Here is a 19409-nt window from a genome sequence, read left to right as displayed (position 1 = left end):
TTTGAAAAATAATTTATTAGATAATTTAAATCCACATAACCTTTGAAAATCTTGTTAAAAATACCAATAAGGAAACTAAAAATAATCTATTATTTATAATAAATTTAACAATAATATTATAATTGTTATACATAAATATATTAAAACAAATAATAATTAGCTAATATGTTTCAAGTTGTAAATCTGAAGAAAGGAGCTGTACAAATATTTTGCTGCTGAAAATCAGCCCCTAGGATTAAGAGGTGACGCGTTTGCCCTAAATAGAAAGGTAAGTAATATTGCCACCCTTTTGTTATCTTACAGAGTGGTATTCAAAGGCCGTCCTTGTGGTCTGCGGGGTGTGGGTTCGATCATTTTGGTTTTATTACTATTCTAGATAAATTCAGTAACTTTAGTTATCTTATATTATAAAATCAAGATCCATTCACTCATTCACATTTCACACACTGATCGGTCTACAAGTTCGGTCATGCCTTTTCTACAAGTTCGGCCATGCCTCGGAGCGAAGCGACGGAATTCAGCTAGTAAAACAACAAGAGCAAAGGCCATTTTAACCTAGAAAGCAAAGGAGCACAACATGCCTACTATGTATGTACCACGTATATTTTGTGTTTAGCCCATTGCATACTTAAATAAAATACACGGCACTCATACAATTTTTTGCTCCAGGTTGATCAGCGCCGAAAAATCTAGACCTGTATTGTGTCTCATCTTGCCCATCTGAGGAGGAGAAGAAGAAGAAGAAAGAAGAAGAAAAAGAAATAGTTTGTGCTTTATTTATTTCTCTCGAGATGAAGAGAGAAGAAAGCTAATTATGAACGTTAATTTTACAAGAAATTATAATACCTAAGTAGGTACCTTGTTAATTACAGGATTTAGCAAAAGTCTGTGTACTATAAAAATAGAGCAAATGAAGTTTCTTTTTCTTGGAAGCTTAATATTTTTAGCTTAGGGAAAAAGAGAATGAAGAAAAATAAGAAGAAGCAGAAGAAGGCGAAGGAAGAGAAGGAGGAGGAAAAGAAGAAGAAAGCCAACTAGCTTGGAAGATAGTCTGCCTTGTAAATGCTAGGTCGAGGGTTCGATTTCCGCCCTGGACGAACTTTATCCTGAACTGCCCAGCACCTCCGGGTTGAGACCGCCACACCCTGTATATAAATTTTCCCTCACGTAACTACTGGGTTTCCTCCTCTTTTTTTCTCTCTACCTAAGTACCTACTGTGTGGGTACTGGGTAGTACGAGTTATTTCACTCATTAGTTACTAAGAATAGGAGGGAGAGGAGGAGAAGAAGGAGGAGGAAGAGGAGGAGAAGGGGGTATTATTCCGAAATCGAAGCTAGAAGGAGGACAGAATAGAAGAAAGTCAGCTGTTCCGAGAACGAACTAGGATAACGTCCGCCCCAGGTGAGAATCGAACCCGCAACCTATTGCTTACAAGGTAGTCTCGCTATCAATACCAACCAAGCGAATGGAGTCATTTCATTTCTCCAAAATAATCTCGATTTAGTTATGTCTTGAATGGTTCCGCTTCTGACCATTGGAATAATTTGTATGAACGCCGTGAAACTATTTGATTATGCAATGTGCAAGAGATAAATCATTCCTACATTTTAATAGGCAACTTCGGTTACTCTGCTGATAGGCTGATACCTACCTACCTACCTTTATTATCTTTCGAAATCAAAACTACCTAGGTAAGTAAATATATGAGGTGTTACTCAAGAAGGGAATTATTTATAAAAATCCCTCGCCTCTTTTACCTCAAGCTACGCTTTATTCACCTCGTAAATATTTCCCATTTTTCACGCCAATTACTCTTATACCTACCCTTGTTTTCACTTCAGAGTTGCCCTTAGTGTTTTTTCCCTTTATCATAGTCTTTTTTCCCTTTCACTAGATTTTTCACTTTCTTCGTTCTTTTTCGTCATTTATCTTCGTTTTCTCCACCTCATGTTACCTTCATTTTCCTCCTTCTTTTTCCCTTTCTTTTGCTTGATTTTCCAATTCTTTTTTTCTTTCCCTTGTCCTTTCCTTCTGAGGGTATCTACCTACTCTTCCTACTCTGGGTTAATGATGGGTGATTAGCTAGGTTTCCATAAAATTTGTCAGTTGGTGCCCTTTGCATCTCACTTTCTCTCTCTCTCTCTCTTTCTCTCTCTAAAAAGGGCCAAATTGTAGATACATTTGGCCAAATTTGATGAGTTAAATATTCTAGTACTGAGACAGGTTGATGTAATAAACAATTTTCCACTTTATGATGAACATACAATATACATCAATTAAATTATTGCCATGTATAATGTAGTAGATACTAGACGAAAATTTAACGATCAAATTCACAAATGCCGTCATTGGCAATTTTGCCGCATATAGAGGACATTTGAGGCCTATGATAGATTTCTTGGTAGGTTCTGTGCTACCACGCTTTTCCCTTCAATTTTATTGTACTCAAGATGTTGATTGCACCTGTCCAGAAATGTACCACGCAGGTTGTTGCTTAACTCAAATAATTCGTCGGTAACTAGCACAGCACATACAACATCGTACAGATAGAACATCAAAAGCTTTTATGGAAGGCATCTTTTTCCCTTTCACTAGATTTTTCACTTTCTTCGTTCTTTTTCGTCATTTATCTTCGTTTTCTTCACCTCATGTTACCTTCATTTTCCTCCTTCTTTTTCCCTTTCTTTTGCTTGATTTTCCAATTCTTTTTTCTTTCCCTTGTCCTTTCCTTTCCTCTTTCTCTTTTCCTTCTAATTCCTTTTCTTTCTTTCATCTTATTTTCTTTCTCATTTTCTCTCTTTTTACTTTCCTTATCCTATAGTCCTATAGGAAGGAAAGTAATGTAATCGGGTCAAATTTTCGATGGTCAGTTTTTAGTGCCAAAACACATTCTGAGGTCCCTAGAGCCTAAAAGAACACTCAAATAAGCATCATTCAATAGGATAAGGGAAATCGTGTGATGTTCACACCAGACAAAACACGTTTTGAGGTCCCTAGAGCCTAAATCCAAAGTTTCAGCCATTGGTCCGTGTGTCTGTCTGTAAACAAAATATCTCGAGAAGGGTAAGAGCTAAGAGACTTGAAATTTGGTATGTAGCTGTGAAATGTGACAAGGATGCGACACGAAACTTTTGGTTAAGATCGGTGTAACGCTTGGCGGCATTTTGACCGCTTTTTGGCGGTTTTCTACCGTTTTTTGCGGTTTTCAGCTATATCGACTAAACGGTTAGAGGTATAGGAAGGAAAGTAATGTAATCGGGTCAAATTTTCGATGGTCAGTTTTTAGTGCCAAAACACGTTTTGAGGTCCCTAGAGCCTAAAAGAATACTCAAATAAGCATCATTCAATAGGATAAGGAAAATCGTGTGATGTTCACCCCAGATTTTTTTTTTCTTTCTTTTCTTCCTTACTTCCACGATTTCTTCCATGACCCAAATATTTTTCCCTTACCTTTTTCTCCTTTCTGTCCTGTAACTTGTATCTATCTTCTTTACCTTTCTCTCTTCCTCCCTTCCATCCTTCTCCTTTCTTTTCCTTCCTTCCTTTTCTTTTATTTACCTTCAATTTCTTCTTTTCCTTCTTCTTTCTCTCCCCTTTCCCTGTTTCATTTTGAAAAATAATTGCTCTCCCATTTAGGGTGTTTTCTTCTTCACTGAACATCTTTATGCTTTCGACAGCAATGATTTGCAATAATTTTTCTCCGGAATTCTGTAGGGCCTAATCTCTCTTCCCCTTATTTTCCCACTCTCCTTCCACTATTTCTTCCTCTCCTGCTCTTAATAAGGCAGGCATTTCACTCTCTTCCTCTCTCCTTCCCTGCTCTTTTCTTTTTCCGGATTTTTGTAGAGCCACATTATCTCTCTTCCCCTTATATCCCACTCTTAGTCTCTTACTAATCCATTTCTCTCTCTTTTTTCTTCCTTATTTTTCATTTTGTTTCTGTCTCTCTCTCTCTCCCTCCTTTCTTTTGTCAGCTCCCATGGCGTAGTGGTCACTGCACTCGCCTTGCTTGGGGGAGACCCGGGTTCGATTCCCGGCGGGGTCAAGAAATTTGTATTGTATCATGCAAATAATTGATTCCGTGACTGGATGTTGCGGGGCCCACTCAGCCTCGTGAGGAAAATGAGTAGCTATGGCATATAAATACGCATAGCGACCGGTGCCAGCATGGTAGGTAAACATTGGATGTTAGGATATCGAGATATTGGGAAAAATCCTACAATGCTGCAGTGAGCACCAAAGTTGTGATATAATAACACAAAAAGAAACTGCATTCTTTTCATCTTTCTCTTTTCCCTGTTCTCTCTCTCCCTTTTCCCCATTTGTAATTCAGCTTTTCTCTTTCGCTTTCCTTTTTTTCCAGCTTTCTCTCCCCTTCTCTCTTTCTTTCTCTCTCCCTCTTTATCTCCTTCTTCCTCTTTCCTTTCTTGCCAACTTTCCCTTTTTTTCCTCCTCTCTCTATCCTTCTTCTTCTTCCCCTGTTTCTTTTTTGTGTCAATGAATGAGTTTTTTTTTTCACCTTTTCTACCTGGCCTGATGTTCACACCAGATTTTTTTTTACATAAAGCTAAATACCTTCAAAATCAAGCCCCCCCAAAAATTTAGGCAAGAACCGCCTATGCTCCCTCTCTCCTTTCAAGTACCTAGGTATCTTTTTCTTACTTTCAAATTACAAGACATGCAACTTTCTGAAAGTAAGAAAATCGTTGTTTCACTTTTTTAATAAAGTTTATTGAATAAGTAAAGTAGGAAAGAATATGTGAGTATGAGAGAGAGGGAGAGAGAGAGAGAGCGAGAGAGAAAAAGAGAGGAGAGAGAGAAATTCCTCTGATGTGGAATAGAGAGAGGGAGGGAATTAAAGAAAAAGGCGAGAGATAGAAAAAGAGAGCAATTTAAATACGGAGGGAACGAAAAGGAGAGGGAGAGGAAACACATGTGTGAGAGAGAAGGAGAGGGAGAGAGAGAACGAGAGAGGGACAGGAGAAACATGTAAGAGAGAGGGAGAGAGAGAAAAAAGGAAAGAGATAAAGGGAGCAATGAGAGAGAGAGAAAAGGAGAAAAAGCGAGAGGGAATGGTAGGGCAAAGATAGTGAGGAGGGAGGTAATATTAAAGGAAATTGAGATAATGAAAAGAAAATCGAGTTAGAAGCGATACTGCCGTAGATAGGTAATTTCTATTCTATTATACGAGCTAATTCTATTCTATCGTAGTACTATATAGTCTATTCTATTCCATAGATCTACCCATTTGCCTAATAGCCTTAGTAGAATGAAAAACTAATCGAGAAAAAGGAAACGGGAAAGAAAATTGAATATTTGTATGAACGCCGTGAAACTGACTGTGTATGCAATGTGCTATACAGGTAAGAACTAATAATCTAGCTAGTGCAGCAGCCATAGCATGTTGATTGTTGAATGCACCCCTCTAAATCAGCCCCAGCCAGCTTAGTTAGCTTCCCGTTCGATTCCCGACCCGGGGCGGATTTTATCCTGAACGAGTAAGGTTCGTTCTCGGTACGGCTGGCTTTCTCCTATCCTGTCTTCCTCCTCTTTTCGATCTCGGGACGATAAGACCTTAGTTCCCTCTGTCAAAAGGGCTAATTTTTAGTTTTTCCTACAGAATTGTGGATGCCCTTCTCACTCAATCTATGACATTTCTCTCATCTCAGACTTATGTAGCGTAGACCCACAGGTGGGCCAATAAATGGTACGTTTTTTAGGTGGGCGAATAAATGGTACACTTACCCTAGTACGCAAGTTACCTACAGCCATTAACACTCGGGGCAAACCAGCCAGCGCAGCAACCAAAATTTGTATGAACGCCGTGAAACTGAGTGTGTATGCAATGTGCTATACATGTAGGAACTAATAACCTAGCTTGCGCAGCAGCCATAGCATGTTGAATGCATCCGTCTAAATCAGCCCCAGCCAGCTTAGTTAGCTTCCCGCTCGATTCCCGCCCAGGGGCGGATTTTATCCTGAACGAGTAATGTTCGTTCTAGGGCTGGCTTTCTCCTATCCTGTCTTCCTCCTCTTTTCGATTTCGGGACAATAAGACCTCAGTTCCCTCTGTCAAACCTCTTTAAAAAAGGCTAATTTTTAGTTTTGCCTACAGAATTGTGGATGCCCTTCTCACTCAATCTATGACATTTCTCTCATTCTCTCAGATTAAAGTGCCCCAGTCAGACTAAGCTGGTCAATGTTTAGATTCCCTCCGCCAGACACAAGCACCCTGTATAAGCTTACTAACTAGGCTGGCCCTGTATAAGCTTACTAACTATAGGCTGGCCCTGTATAAGCTCACTAACTAGGCTGGCCCTGTATAAGCTTACTAACTTTCACTAACTAGGCTGGCCCTGTATAAGCTTACTAACTAGGCTGGCCCTGTATAAGCTTACTAACTAGGCTGGCCCTGTATAAGCTTACTAACTAGGGCTGGCCCTGTATAAGCTTACTAACTATAGGCTGGCCCTGTATAAGCTGACTAACTAGGCTGGCCGAACACTCAAATAAGCATCATTCAATAGGATAAGGAAAGTCGTGTGATGTTCACACCAGATTTTTTTTTTCTTTCTTTTCTTCCTTACTTCCACGATTTCTTCCATGACCCAAATATTTTTCCCTTACCTTTTTCTCCTTTCTGTCCTGTAACTTGTATCTATCTTCTTTACCTTTCTCTCTTCCTCCCTTCCATCTTTCTCCTTTCTTTTCCTTCCTTCCCTTTCTTTCATTTACCTTCAATTTCTTCTTTTCCCTCTTCTTTCTCTTCCATTTCCCTTTTTCATTTTGAAAAATAATTGCTCTCCCATTTAGGAGGTTTTCTTCTTCACTGAACATATTCTTCATGCTTTCGACAGAAATGATTTGCAATAATTTTTCACCGGATTTCTGTAGGGCCTAATCTCTCTTCCCCTTATTTTCCCACTCTTCTTACCCTATTTCTTCCTCTCCTTCTCTTAATGAGGTAGGCATTTCACCCTCTTCCTATCTCCTTCCCTGATCTTTTCTTTTTCCGAATTTTTGTAGAGCCACATTATCTCTCTTCCCCTTGTATCCCACTCTTAGTCTCTTACTAATCCATTTCTCTTTCTTCTTTCTTCCTTATTTTTCACTTGTTTCTGTCTCTCTCTCTCTCCCTCCTTTCTTTAGTCAGCTCCCATGGTGTAGTGGTCACCTTTTTAGCTGAATCCCCTTCCTGACTAAAGTGGGAGAGAACGCACTTGAGTAACATTACCAAATGTTACCAAAGTCATAATTTTCCCTCGATGTTCCGCCATTACAAAATATGTATTACAAATTACAATATGTATTACAAACTAGCAAATTACAGTATCCAACCATTACAAAATATTACAAATTAGAAATATTTCAACATTACAAAATTAGATATTACAATATTCAACACACGGAAAAATAGTGTACATTAATAATAATTTTGTTGTTATAATGCAGGGTGGTTCAACAAAAATAGGTATCACAATTAGAAAACATAAAAAAAAGGAAACAGATCATACCTACTACTGATCTGTAAATGCCGAGTGATTGGAAACGCACCATTAGATTTTTTTGGACCGTTTTCAAAACTTTCTCATTACCTCGTATGGGTTCCCTCTACATATTGAATAATAATAATAATAATAATATAAAAAAAATAATAATAATACGAGTATTAATAATAATAAAGTCCTTCTTCTTGGTGCTATGAGTTTGGGACACTTTCCAGAAAAAAACAGTTACGCCCCAAAAGCTCCCCCTAACGATGGGCTACCTCTTTTCTAATGAATAGAGTTTTAATTACAGCACCCCAGATTGTGTAAAACCCTCTCTATCTTCCTCTTTCTCTCTCTCACTCTCTTTCTCTCATTATCTTTCTCTCTCCCTCTCTCCCTCCCTCTTTCTCTCACACCCTCTCTCCCCTCCTCTCTCTTTCTACTTCTTTCTCCACCGTCTTTCTCTCTGTGAAATAGCCTTGGTTTTCCCTCTCCTTTTCTCATTCCCCCTCTGTCTCTCTCTGTCTTTTGTCCTCGTCTACCTTCACTATGTAAATGTCACACCAACCCTCTTTCTCTCTCTTTATCAGTTCTTCCCTCTCTCTCTCTCTCTCTCTCTCTCTCTATGGAACGATGGAAAAGGAGGGGAGTTTTTTAACCCCATTCGGAGTGCGAGGATTTATAAAATGAAATTTGCTGACGGTGTAGTTAAATCCAAGTATTTAACAGAGTGTAACAGTAAAGAACACTTTTACCCAACCTAGTATAAGCTTGAAGGGTACAGCGTCTGCCTTATTTGTACAGCAGGGCCATATCCAGGATTTTGTCGAGGGGGAAGGGGGGGGAGGTCCAAACACTAATAGACGGGGGGGATGAATGCTCCAAAATTTTCGGAGTCTACCCTCGGTACAAGTGAAAAATTAAGCTCGTAGGGGGGTGGCCGGGCCCCCTGGACCCCAAATTTTCGGACCTTGACCGCACAGTAAAGGAGAAAAACGAAGCTCGATATACAGATAAAGGTCGATAGATGTCTTGTACAGATAAAGGGCGAAAGTTCGTTCTCAGAACGGCCGGCTTTCTTCTATCTAGCTTTTTTCTTCTATCTTAGCTTTCAGGACGATAAGACCTACATAGTTACAGTGAAATCTATCAAATCTCTTTGAAATAATAAAAAGTAAAAAAAAAGATCAGTGTTTCACTGTTTTATTATTATTATTCTTTTTTAATTTGTAGCGATGAAACATCTGTTACAGTTCAAAGTTCACATTAATATTCCTAACTGATTCATAGGACTTAAAACTTCTCTCTCTACTTCTTATTCTCTCTCTCTCCCCCATGTGTCTCTTACTCTTTCACTCTCTTCATATAGCTCTGTCTCTCTTACTCTTTCACTCTCTTCATATAGCTCTGTCTCTCTTACTCTTTCACTCTCTTTATATAGCTCTGTCTCTCTTCCCCTAATTCCTATTTACTTTCTCCCTATTTCGTATTCTCTCTCTTCCTCTCTCTCTCTCTCTCTCTCTCTCTCTTACTCTTTCACTCTCTTCATATAGCTCTGTCTCTCTTACTCTTTCACTCTCTTTATATAGCTCTGTCTCTCTTCCCCTAATTCCTACTTACTTTCTCCCTATTTCTTATTCTCTCTCTCTTTTCCTCTCTCTCTTCCTCTCTCTCTCTATCTTGTGAAACTTTTTCTTTTTCTACTTCCTTGAAAGACAACATTTTGTGAATATAAAACAAGGAAATCCCTTGAGAGAGAGGGAGAGAGAGAGAGAGAGAGAGAGAGAGAGAGAGAGAGAGAGAGAGAGAGAGAGAGAGAGAGAGAGAGAGAGAGGGAGAGAGAGAAAGGAAGAAGAGAAAGAAAAGGAAGACAGGGGTTTCGATCGAGAAATTAAATTTGAAGTAGGCCGAAAATCTCTCTCTCTCCCTCTGTTTTGTCTTTTCCTCTCTTTTTACTCCAAAAATGAAATACTGGAGCTTGATCGACTGATAAAAAGAGATAAAGAAAAATTGGACAAATAGAGAAAGAAAGAAATAGAAATAAAGATAAAATGGAAGGAGAAAAAGAAGACAAAAATGAGGGGGGAGAAAGAGACAGACAAATGAGATAGAGAGAGAGAGAGAGAGAGAGAGAGAGAGAAAGAGGGAACGATAAGAGAAAAAGATGAAACACATAAGAAAAACAGAGAAAGAGATATGGAGACAAAGAGAGAAATAGGGACGGATAGAAAAGAAGGGTAGGGGAACGAAATGACGGTACAAGAGAGATAATCAAAAGGAAAATGGGTTACAAATGTTCTCTCGTGCTCTCAAAAGTTTTTTTCCGAAAATGGGCGTCCCATTTTCTCATTATGGGAAACTTCTATCCCATATTTCTTCATTTCGAAGACCTTTTCAGGAACTTAGTGAAACTTTAGTAGGGAGGAGGGCGTGGAACGTCGATCAAAAATATTGCTGAATGACTTTTTTCCTGAACAAAAAGGTCAAGCTTGAAAAATGTCCTTAGTAGGACTGAATGGTTGATTTTTTTTTCAAGAGTTTTGATAAAGAGAACTGTAACAATGCGGGTATTATTCCGAAATCGAAGCTAGAAGGAGGACAGAATAGAAGAAAGTCAGCTGTTCCGAGAACGAACTAGGATAACGTCCGCCCCGGGCGAGAATCGAACCCGCAACCTAGTGCTTACAAGGTAGTCGAATGGAGTCATTTCATTTCTCCAAATCTCGATTTAGTTTTGTCTTGAATGGTTCCGCTTCTGACCATTGGAATAATTTGTATGGACGCCGTGAAAATATTTGATTATGCAATATGCAAAAGATGAATCAGTCGTACATTTTAATAGGCAACTCAACTTCGGTTACTCTGCTGATACCTACCTACCTTTATTCCTCACCTCAAGCTACGCTTTATTTACCTCGTAGATATTTCCCATTTTTCACGTCAATTACCCATATACCTACCCTTGTTTTCACTTCAGAGTTGCCCTTAGTTTAAGCTGTTTTTTCCCCCCTTATCATTGTCTTTTTCCCCTTATTCTTTCTTTTCTTCCCCTTATCTTGCATTTTTTTTTCACTAGATTTTTCACTTTCTTCGTTCTTTTTCGTCATTTATCTTCGTTTTCTTCACCTCATGTTACCTTCATTTTCCTTTCTTTGGTTTTCCTTAGTGTTGATTTGTTTTGCTTTTATTTTCTTCTTTTTCCCTTTCTTTTGCTTCATTTTCCAATTCTCTGGTTTTTGAAGATTTTAAAATGAAAATTTGGACCCGATTTTTGAAAATAACTTTTGAATTTTGAATGAATTTTAAATTTTTCATACCTGATTCCATCAAACTAATATGGCATCGAAACTCTCGAAAGTAATCGCCCAACAAAGAAACAACCAAACTGCCAGGGTATTTAGCTTAATGATTTAGGTATTCCAAATTGAAAACGTATACCTACTTAAAATGATTGATATGTAATCTATGTACTTCTCACCTACTCTTGTACATAGGAATCATGTAATGTTATTTCAGCTTTAACTACATTAGAGCGGTGTTCAAATGGTGTATTGAAAGCGTTTTAATAAATAATTGAGCACTTGAGAGCTCTTCACATGCTTTGGTGTTGAGTAATAGATTGGAGCAGACATAGAAAGGGGGGAGAGAGGGGAGGGAGGAAGAGAGAGGGAGAAAGGAGGAGGGAGAGGGTGTTGAGTAATAGATTGGAGCAGTCAAATGGTGTATTGAAAGCGTTTTAATAAATAATTGAGCACTTGAGAGCTCTTCACATGCTTTGGTGTTGAGTAATAGATTGGAGCAGACATAGAAAGGGGGGAGAGAGGGGAGGGAGGAAGAGAGAGGGAGAAAGGAGGAGGGAGAGGGTGTTGAGTAATAGATTGGAGCAGCCATAGAAAGGGGGGAGAGAGGGGAGGGAGGAAGAGAGAGGCAGAAAGGGGGAGGGAGAGGGAGAGGGTGTTGAGTAATAGATTGGAGCAGACTTAGAGGAGAGGGGAAGAGGGAGGATTGAAAGCGTTTTAATAAATAATTGAGCACTTGAGAGCTCTTCACATGCTTTGGTGTTGAGTAATAGATTGGAGCAGCCATAGAAAGGAGGGAGAGAGGGGAGGGAGGAAGAGAGAGGCAGAAAGGAGGAGGGAGAGGGAGAGGGTGTTGAGTAATAGATTGGAGCAGACTTGGAGGAGAGGGGAAGAGAGAGGAAGAGAGAGAGGGAGAGAGATGAAGAGAGAGAATCAAAAGAGGGAGGAAGGAGAAAACTAGAGAAGGGAGGGCGATTGAGAGAGAGGGAGAGAGGAAGGAGGAAGAGGGAGGAAAGGAGGAAGGAAGAAGAAACTAGAAGAGGGAGGAAGAGGAGGAGAGAGTTAGAAAAGAGGGAGAGGGAGAAAATTAGAGGAGGAAGGAAGAGGGAGAGAGAGGGGAGAAAGATAGGGAGAAAAGAGAGAGCACAAGATAGGATTGGAAAGAGAAAATATTATAGAAAGTGTAAACGAAGGAAAAAGATAGGGAGAAAAGAGAGAGCACAAGATAGGATTGGAAAGAGAAAATATTATAGAAAGTGTAAACGAAGGAAAGAGAGAGAGAGAGAGAGAAAGAGAGAGGCAAGAGAAGTAAGAACGTAGGGAGGGAGAGAGAATGAAAATTATATGAAAGAAGGAGAGGAGGGAGAAAGAGAGAGGCAAGAGAAGTAAGAACGTAGGGAGGGAGAGAGAATGAAAATTATATGAAAGAAGGAGAGGAGGGAGAGAGAGAGAGAGGAGAAGAAAGGGGGAAGGCTGTTTTTCTATTTTGAAAATTGATATTGGATGAAAATAAAAAACAGAGATTGATGTTCTCCTCTCTCCCTCTCTCCCCTCCCTTCTCTCTCTCCCTTTCTCTCTCGCTCCATATCTTGGATATCATAAATATTCACACCTTTTTTTTCCATCTCTCTCACTCTCTCTCTCACTTTTTCTATCTCGCCTTCTCTATCACGCTTGCGGCGTATACTTTTTCTCTAGGGAGTGAGAGAGCTAGAGATTGGAATAGAGAGAAAGAGAGAGTGAGAGAGAGAGTGAGAGAGAGAGAGAGTGAAAGAGAGAGAGAAAGAAGAAAAAAGGCGGCGAGTAAGACCGAGATAGATAGATGGAAAGAGAGAGATGAAGAGAGTGAGGGAAATAGAGAAGAAAAGTATGAGTCAGAGAGAGAGAGAGAAATCAAAGCTTTCAACAAATTCTGAGATAGAAAAAATTTACGACAGCACATTTGAGGGAGGGAGAGGGAAGGGTGTGAGAGAGAAGGAGAAAAGTGAACAAAGAGAGGAAGAGAAGGTCAAAGGGAAAGAAATGAAGTGAGACAGAGAGGGAGAAAAGGGAGAGAGAGAGAAAGAGAGAGAGAGAGAGGGAAATTACGGTGTCGCTCTCTCAATATGAACTAAACTAATACATTACAATATTATAAAATTACAGTGCATGAATATAAAATTACATGAATATAAATCCTCTCTTTTTATCTCGCCTTCTCTATCACGCTTGCGGCGTATACTTTTTCTCTAGGGAGTGAGAGAGCTAGAGATTGGAATAGAGAGGGATGTTCTCCTCTCTCCCCTCCCTTCTCTCTCTCCCTTTCTCTCTCGCTCCATATCTTGGATATCATAAATATTCACACCTTTTTTTTTCCATCTCTCTCTCTTCCTCTCTTTTTATCTCGCCTTCTCTATCACGCTTGCGGCGTATACTTTTTCTCTAGGGAGTGAGAGAGCTAGAGATTAGAATAGAGAGAGAGAGAGAGTGAGAGAGAGAGTGAAAGAGAGAGAGAGAGAGAAGAAAAAAGGCGGCGAGCAAGACCGAGATAGATAGATGGAAAGAGAGAGATGAAGAGAGTGAGGGAAATAGAGAAGAAAAGTATGAGTCAGAGAGAGAGAGAAATCAAAGCTTTCAACAAATTCTGAGATAGAAAAAATTTACGACAGTACATTTGAGGGAGGGAGAGGGAAGGGTGTGAGAGAAGGAGAAAAGTGAACAAATAGAGGAAGAGAAAGTCGAAGGGAAAGAAATGAAGTGAGACAGAGAGGGAGAAAAGGGAGAGAGAGAGAAAGAGAGAGAGAGAGAGAGAGAGAGAGAGAGAGAGAGAGGGAAATAAAGAATTACGGTGGGAGAGAAATCAAAGCTTTCAACAAATTCTGAGATAGAAAAAATTTACGACAGTACATTTGAGGGAGGGAGAGGGAAGGGTGTGAGAGAGAAGGAGAAAAGTGAACAAAGAGAGGAAGAGAAGGTCGAAGGGAAAGAAATGAAGTGAGACAGAGAGGGAGAAAAGGGAGGGAGAGAGAGAGAGAGAGAGAGAGAGGGAAATAAAGAATTACGGTGTTGTGTGAGAAAAAGCACACTTAAGAATAAGGAGGGAAATATGGTTAGATAGAATGAGAAAGAAAGAGAGAGCTAAAGAGAGAGAGAGAGGGAGAGAAAGAAATCAGGTGTGTACCCTAGTTGTCAGAGATAATTTGGGAGAGGGAGAGAGAGAGAGAGAGGTATATTGTAAGAGAGGGAGAGAGAGAGGTGTATTGTAAGAGAGGGAGAGAGAGAGAGAGGTATATTGTAAGAGAGGGAGGGAGAGGGAAACAGAAGGGTAGAGAGAGAGAGAAAGAGAAATTGGGTGTGTACCTACATAAGATAGGGTTATGTTTTGAAGTACTTTGTAGAAAAAGGTTTGAGAGGGAGATAGAAATAGAAAAGGAGATGGAGTGAGAGAGAGAGTGAGAGAGAGAGAGAGAGAGAGAGAGAGAGAGAGAGAGAGAGAGACATAGCGAGGGAGAAAAAGAGAGGACAGAGAGAAGTTCCTCTGATTTAGAATAGAGAGAGAGAGGGAGGGAATTAAAGAAAAAGGCGAGAGATAGAAAAAGAGAGCAATTTGAATAAGGAGGGAACGAAAAGGAGAGGGAGAGGAAACACATGTGTGAGAGAGGGAGAGAGAGAGAAAGAAGGAAGGAGCTAAAGAGATAAAGGGAGCAATGAGAAAAAAGGAGAAAAAGCGAGAGGGAATGGTAGGGCAAAGATAGTGAGGAGGAAGCTAATATTAAAGGAAATTGAGATAATGAAAAGAAAACCGAGTTAGAGGCGATACTACCGTAGAAAGGTAATTTCTATTCTATTATACGAGCTAATTCTATTCTATCGTAGTACTATATAGTCTATTCTATTCCATAGATCTACCCATTTGCCTAATAGCCTTAATAGAATGAAAAACTAATCGGGAAAAAGGAAACGGGAAAGAAAATTGAAAATTTGTATGAACGCCGTGAAACTGACTGTGTATGCAATGTGCTATACATGTAGGGATTAAACACGGTGTTTACTACTTGCGTACTGCAGTACTAGTTGCGTGTTGCGTACTACCTTTTTAGGTAGACAGTAGGTACTACTTGCGTACTAAAGATGTACTACTTGCGTACTGGAAAAACCAGGTAGACTGGGAAAAATACCTCTCAAAATTTGGTCCAACAGAAAAAAATCCCTTATTTTTATCCCACGAAAGAATTCTAAAACGCGAAAAGAGCTTTTGCAAATGATCAACTTTTTGGAAATCCTAGGGTTAGGTAGCACGCGAAAAGAACATTCGAGCGGGTATACCTCCCTATCTCGAGCGGGTACCAGCATGGTAGGTAAACATTGGATGTTAGGATATCGAGATATTGGGAAAAATCCTACAATGCTGCAGTGAGCACCAAAGTTGTGATACCTATAATAACACAAAAAGAAACTGCATTCTTTTCATCTTTCTCTTTTCCCTGTTCTCTCTCTCCCTTTTCCCCCATTTGTAATTCAGCTTTTCTCTTTCGCTTTCCTTTCATTCTAGCTTTCTCTCCCCTTCTCTCTTTCTTTCTCTCTCCCTCTTTATCTCCTTCTTCCTCTTTCCTTTCTTGCCAACTTTCCCTTTTTTTCCTCCTCTCTCTATCCCTCTTCTTCTTCCCCTGTTTCTTTTTTTCTTTTTTGTGCCAATAAATGAGTTTTTTTTCACCTTTTCTACCTGGCTTACTAGGTATAAGTTTTGTTTACTTTCCATTAAAAAAGTGGGCTTTCCATTTACCTAAGTTTTTTCTTCTCATTATTTCAGCCTCTCCTCATTTCAGATTTTTGGATTTTATTATTTTTAATTTTGAATTTTTTTTTCTTGATTAATTGAAAACTTTTTAGAAATGTCTACCTTTTCTTCTTCTTCTTCTTCTTCTTCTTCTTCTTCCTACCTGGCTTACTAGGTATAAGTTTTGTTTACTTTCCATTAAAAAAGTAGGCTTTCCATTTAAGTTTTTTTCTTCTCATTATTTCAGCCTCTCCTCATTTCAGATTTTTGGATTTTATTATTTTTAATTTTGGATTTTTTTTTTTCTTGATTAATTTTTTTTTTTTTCTTGAAAACTTTTTAGAAATGTCTACTTTACCTCGGTTGTGTAGTGGTCAAGGCGTTCGCCTGGTAAACAGGAGGGCGTGGGTTCAATCCCAGCCGAGGTATGGAATTTTATCCTCAATATAATTTGAGAATTTGACCACAATAATAGTAGTAGCCTACTGCTGGAGTAAAGGGACTTTACAGTCCTATGCGAGCAGTATAAATAATAAGCACTATTACTATTACTACTACTTTACCTTTTCTTCTTCTCCTCAAACCTGTGAATGAATTTTGAACCTGAATTGGAGGATTTGGACCTGAAAATTTTCATTAACTTTTGAATTTTGAATGAATTTCGGACCTTATTTGAAAATAACTTTTGAATTTTGAATGAATTTTCAAAATTCATTGAAATTTTTCATACCTGATTCCATCAAACTAATATGGCATCGAAACTCTCGAAAGTAATCGCCAAACATGATTTAGGTATTCCAAATTGAAAACGTATAGGTACTTAAAATGATTGATATATGTAATCTGCCATCTATGTACTTCTCACCTACTCTTGTACATAGGAATCATGTAATGTTATTTCAGCTTTAACTACATTAGAGCGGTAAAAGAGAGAGAGAGAAAATGAAATAAAAATAAGGACAAAGCATCCGACCAAAAAGGTAAATAACAGTGTGGAGATAAAAAGAGAGGGAGAAGGGAAAGAAAGAGAATGGAAAGAGGAATAGAGAAGGGAGACATTGTGAGAGAGGAAAGAAAGAGAGAGAAAGAGATGGAGAGAGAGAGGGGGGGGAGAGAGAGAAAGAAAGAAGAAGGGGTAATAATAGATTGCCCGAAAAGAAAATTAGAGGCAGAAGAGAAGTGAGATAAATTCCGACCCAAATGAGAGAGGAGAAGAGTTAGAGGGAACGAAGAAAACAAAGAGGAGGAAGAGGAGAAGGAAGTAGGTAGAACAGTATAGAAGAAAAACAAAAAAGGGGAGGAAGAGGAAAGAAGACAAAGAAGAAGAGAAGAAGAAGAAGAAGAAGAAGAAGAAAAGAATGATAACAAGAAGAATGAAAAAGACTAGAGCCATAAAGAAGGAAGTGAAGATGGAAAAAGAAAGAAGAGAAGGTACAGAAAGAGATAGAAGAGAAGGTATAGAAAGAGAAACAAGAGACAGGAAATATCTAAATCAAGAGAGAGGCAAGATAGGGAGAGTAAGAGGAGAGAAAGAGAGAGAAAGAGAGAGAGAGAGAGAGAGGAGAAACTGAGAGAGAAGGGAGAAACTAGAGCTGTAAATATCGATTTAAGAGGCAAAAGTACAATAGACAGACAAAGGGCAAAGAAAAGAGAGAGAGAGAGCGATGTAAAGAAAAGGCAGACAGTGAGGGGGAGATGAAAGAGAGTGAGAGAGAGGGAGATAAAAAGGAAAGAGAGAAGGGATGTGGGAAATTTTTGAGAGAATAATACTGTCTAAGTGAGAGAAAGAGATACAGGGGAACAGTGAGAGAGAGAGAGAGAGAAAGAGTAAAAGAAGCAACGGGAATATGGGATAGTAGGGAATATGGTCCCTTACAAGGCGAAACATTGTAACTTGCAACATTAGATCCGGCGGGGTCAAGAAATTTGTATCTTGCAAATGATTGATTCCGTGGCTGGCTGTTGCGGGGCCCACTCAGCCTCGTGAGGAAAATGATAATGCGCATAGCGACCGGTGCCAGCATGGTAGGTAAACATTGGATGTTAGGATTATTAAGATATTGGGAAAATCATACAATGCTGCAGTGAGCACCAAAGTTGTGACACAATAACACAAAGAAACTGCATTTACATTACATATTGTGGTAACGGATATTAAAAAAGGTCCCATTTTATCAATTCATCCTGTATCCTATTTCATCCCATCATTATTATTACCAGGGAAACACATCATGTTTCTGTTGACAAATGACTCGGCCAGTTTGGATGACATGTTTCATGTGGAGCGGCCATTTTGAATCCACATGGTAACATTTGTCGACGTGTTTTGTGGAGATGGTCGTAGATATGAATAGAAAAAATATTGTGTACCTTCCTTCCTTCCTTCCTAGAGATAGGAAGACTAATGGGATTGACGAAAAATATAATAGAAAATAAGGTATGCACATAGATGCATAGATCTCTAGGTATACATTCCCTACGTACCTTAGATTTTTTCCATGTACCTATTAGTTTTATTTTCTATGTATTTCCCCCTAGGATTTTTCTATGTATTAGTCTGTTAGGAGTCTCTGTGTGAAGGGTGACAAGGGTCCCTTTTCTTATGTGAGTTTCACGTTTCATTGATGGAACTCCAATATCTAGGTATTTCCCTCTAAATAAACAAACAAACAAACAAGTAACAAGCTAAATCCAAAATAATATAGTATTCCTAGTTAAACTTGGAAAAAAAAGCCAAGTGTTAAATTAGAAAGTTACCTTTGGTTCACAGATAAAAAAAGGTAACACAAACCAAATTTTCAAAAAAAAAAAAAAAAAAACTCCCAGGTAGATAGGTAGGTAATAGGTATACCTACTTACTTTTTTTACCCAATGATGTACCTACATACCTACCTAACTAGTATTGGGTAGAATTTTCTAGTGTATTGTACTATGTTAACTATGTATTATATACCTATGTAGTATTATTTTCACCTTTGTAATATGTACCTACCTACCTACCTATGTACATGAGTAGGTATATTGTTTTCTTTTATTTATTTACATTTATTTTTTCTACACAAAGTGTTTTTTTTTTCTTTCAAGTTATTTGTTTCTGTGTTGTAGGTTTTTTCTCTTCGAAATGCGCTCGACTTTACAATGTACCTATTATTATCATTATCATTATTATTATTTTGAAAGCGTTTTAATAAATAATTGAGCACTTGAGAGCTCTTCACATGCTTTGGTGTTGAGTAATAGATTGGAGCAGCCATAGAAAGGGGGGAGAGAGGGGAGGGAGGAAGAGAGAAGCAGAATAGAGGAGGGAGAAGGAGAGGGTGTTGAGTAACAGATTGGAGTAGACTTAGCGGAGAGGGGAAGAGGGAGGAAGAGAGAGATGAAGAGAGAGAATCAAAAGAGGGAGGAAGGAGAAAACTAGAGAAGGGAGGACGATTGAGAGAGAGGGAGAGAGGAAAGAAGAAGGAGGGTGAAACCAGAAGAGGGAGGAAGAAGGAGAGAGAGAGTTAGAAAAGAGGGAGAGGGAGGAAACTAAAGGAGGGAGGAAGAGAGGAGAGTTGGAGAAGGGGAGGAACTAAAAAAGGAGAACAGAGAGAGCACAAGATAGCATTGGAAAGAGAAAATATTATAGAAAGTGTAAACGAAGGAAAGAGAGAGATAGAGAGATAGAGAGAGAGAGAGAGAGAGAGAGAGAGAGAGAGAGAGAGAGAGAGAGAGAGAGAGGCGAGAGAAAAAGAAAATGAAGAAGAGCTATCCATTGTCGCGTGGAATGTGGAATTCTTCAATTGGAATTTTAATTTCCAATTATTATTTCTTATCCTATTTCTTTTCCTCCTCCTCCTCCTCCTCCTCCTCCTCCTCCTCCT

At 38.9% G+C, this 19409-nt stretch overlaps 1 protein-coding gene across 1 annotated transcript in view; it reads left to right on the top strand.

Moving 5' to 3' along the window:
- The first annotated feature begins 75 nt into the window (after window positions 1–75).
- LOC113467125 overlaps window positions 76–19409 on the top strand; it is an 81412-nt gene continuing 62078 nt past the window's right edge. The window contains exon 1 of the mRNA XM_026823119.1: window positions 76–268. The gene's annotated coding sequence lies outside the window, so the exon portion shown is untranslated. The remainder of the gene's footprint in view (window positions 269–19409) is intronic.

This window comes from Diaphorina citri, unplaced genomic scaffold (assembly GCF_000475195.1).
Source record: "Diaphorina citri unplaced genomic scaffold, Diaci psyllid genome assembly version 1.1 scaffold408, whole genome shotgun sequence".
Lineage (NCBI taxonomy): Eukaryota > Metazoa > Arthropoda > Insecta > Hemiptera > Psyllidae > Diaphorina > Diaphorina citri.
Note: the sequence above shows the minus strand (reverse complement) of the source record. Positions and strands in the feature narration are given on the sequence as shown.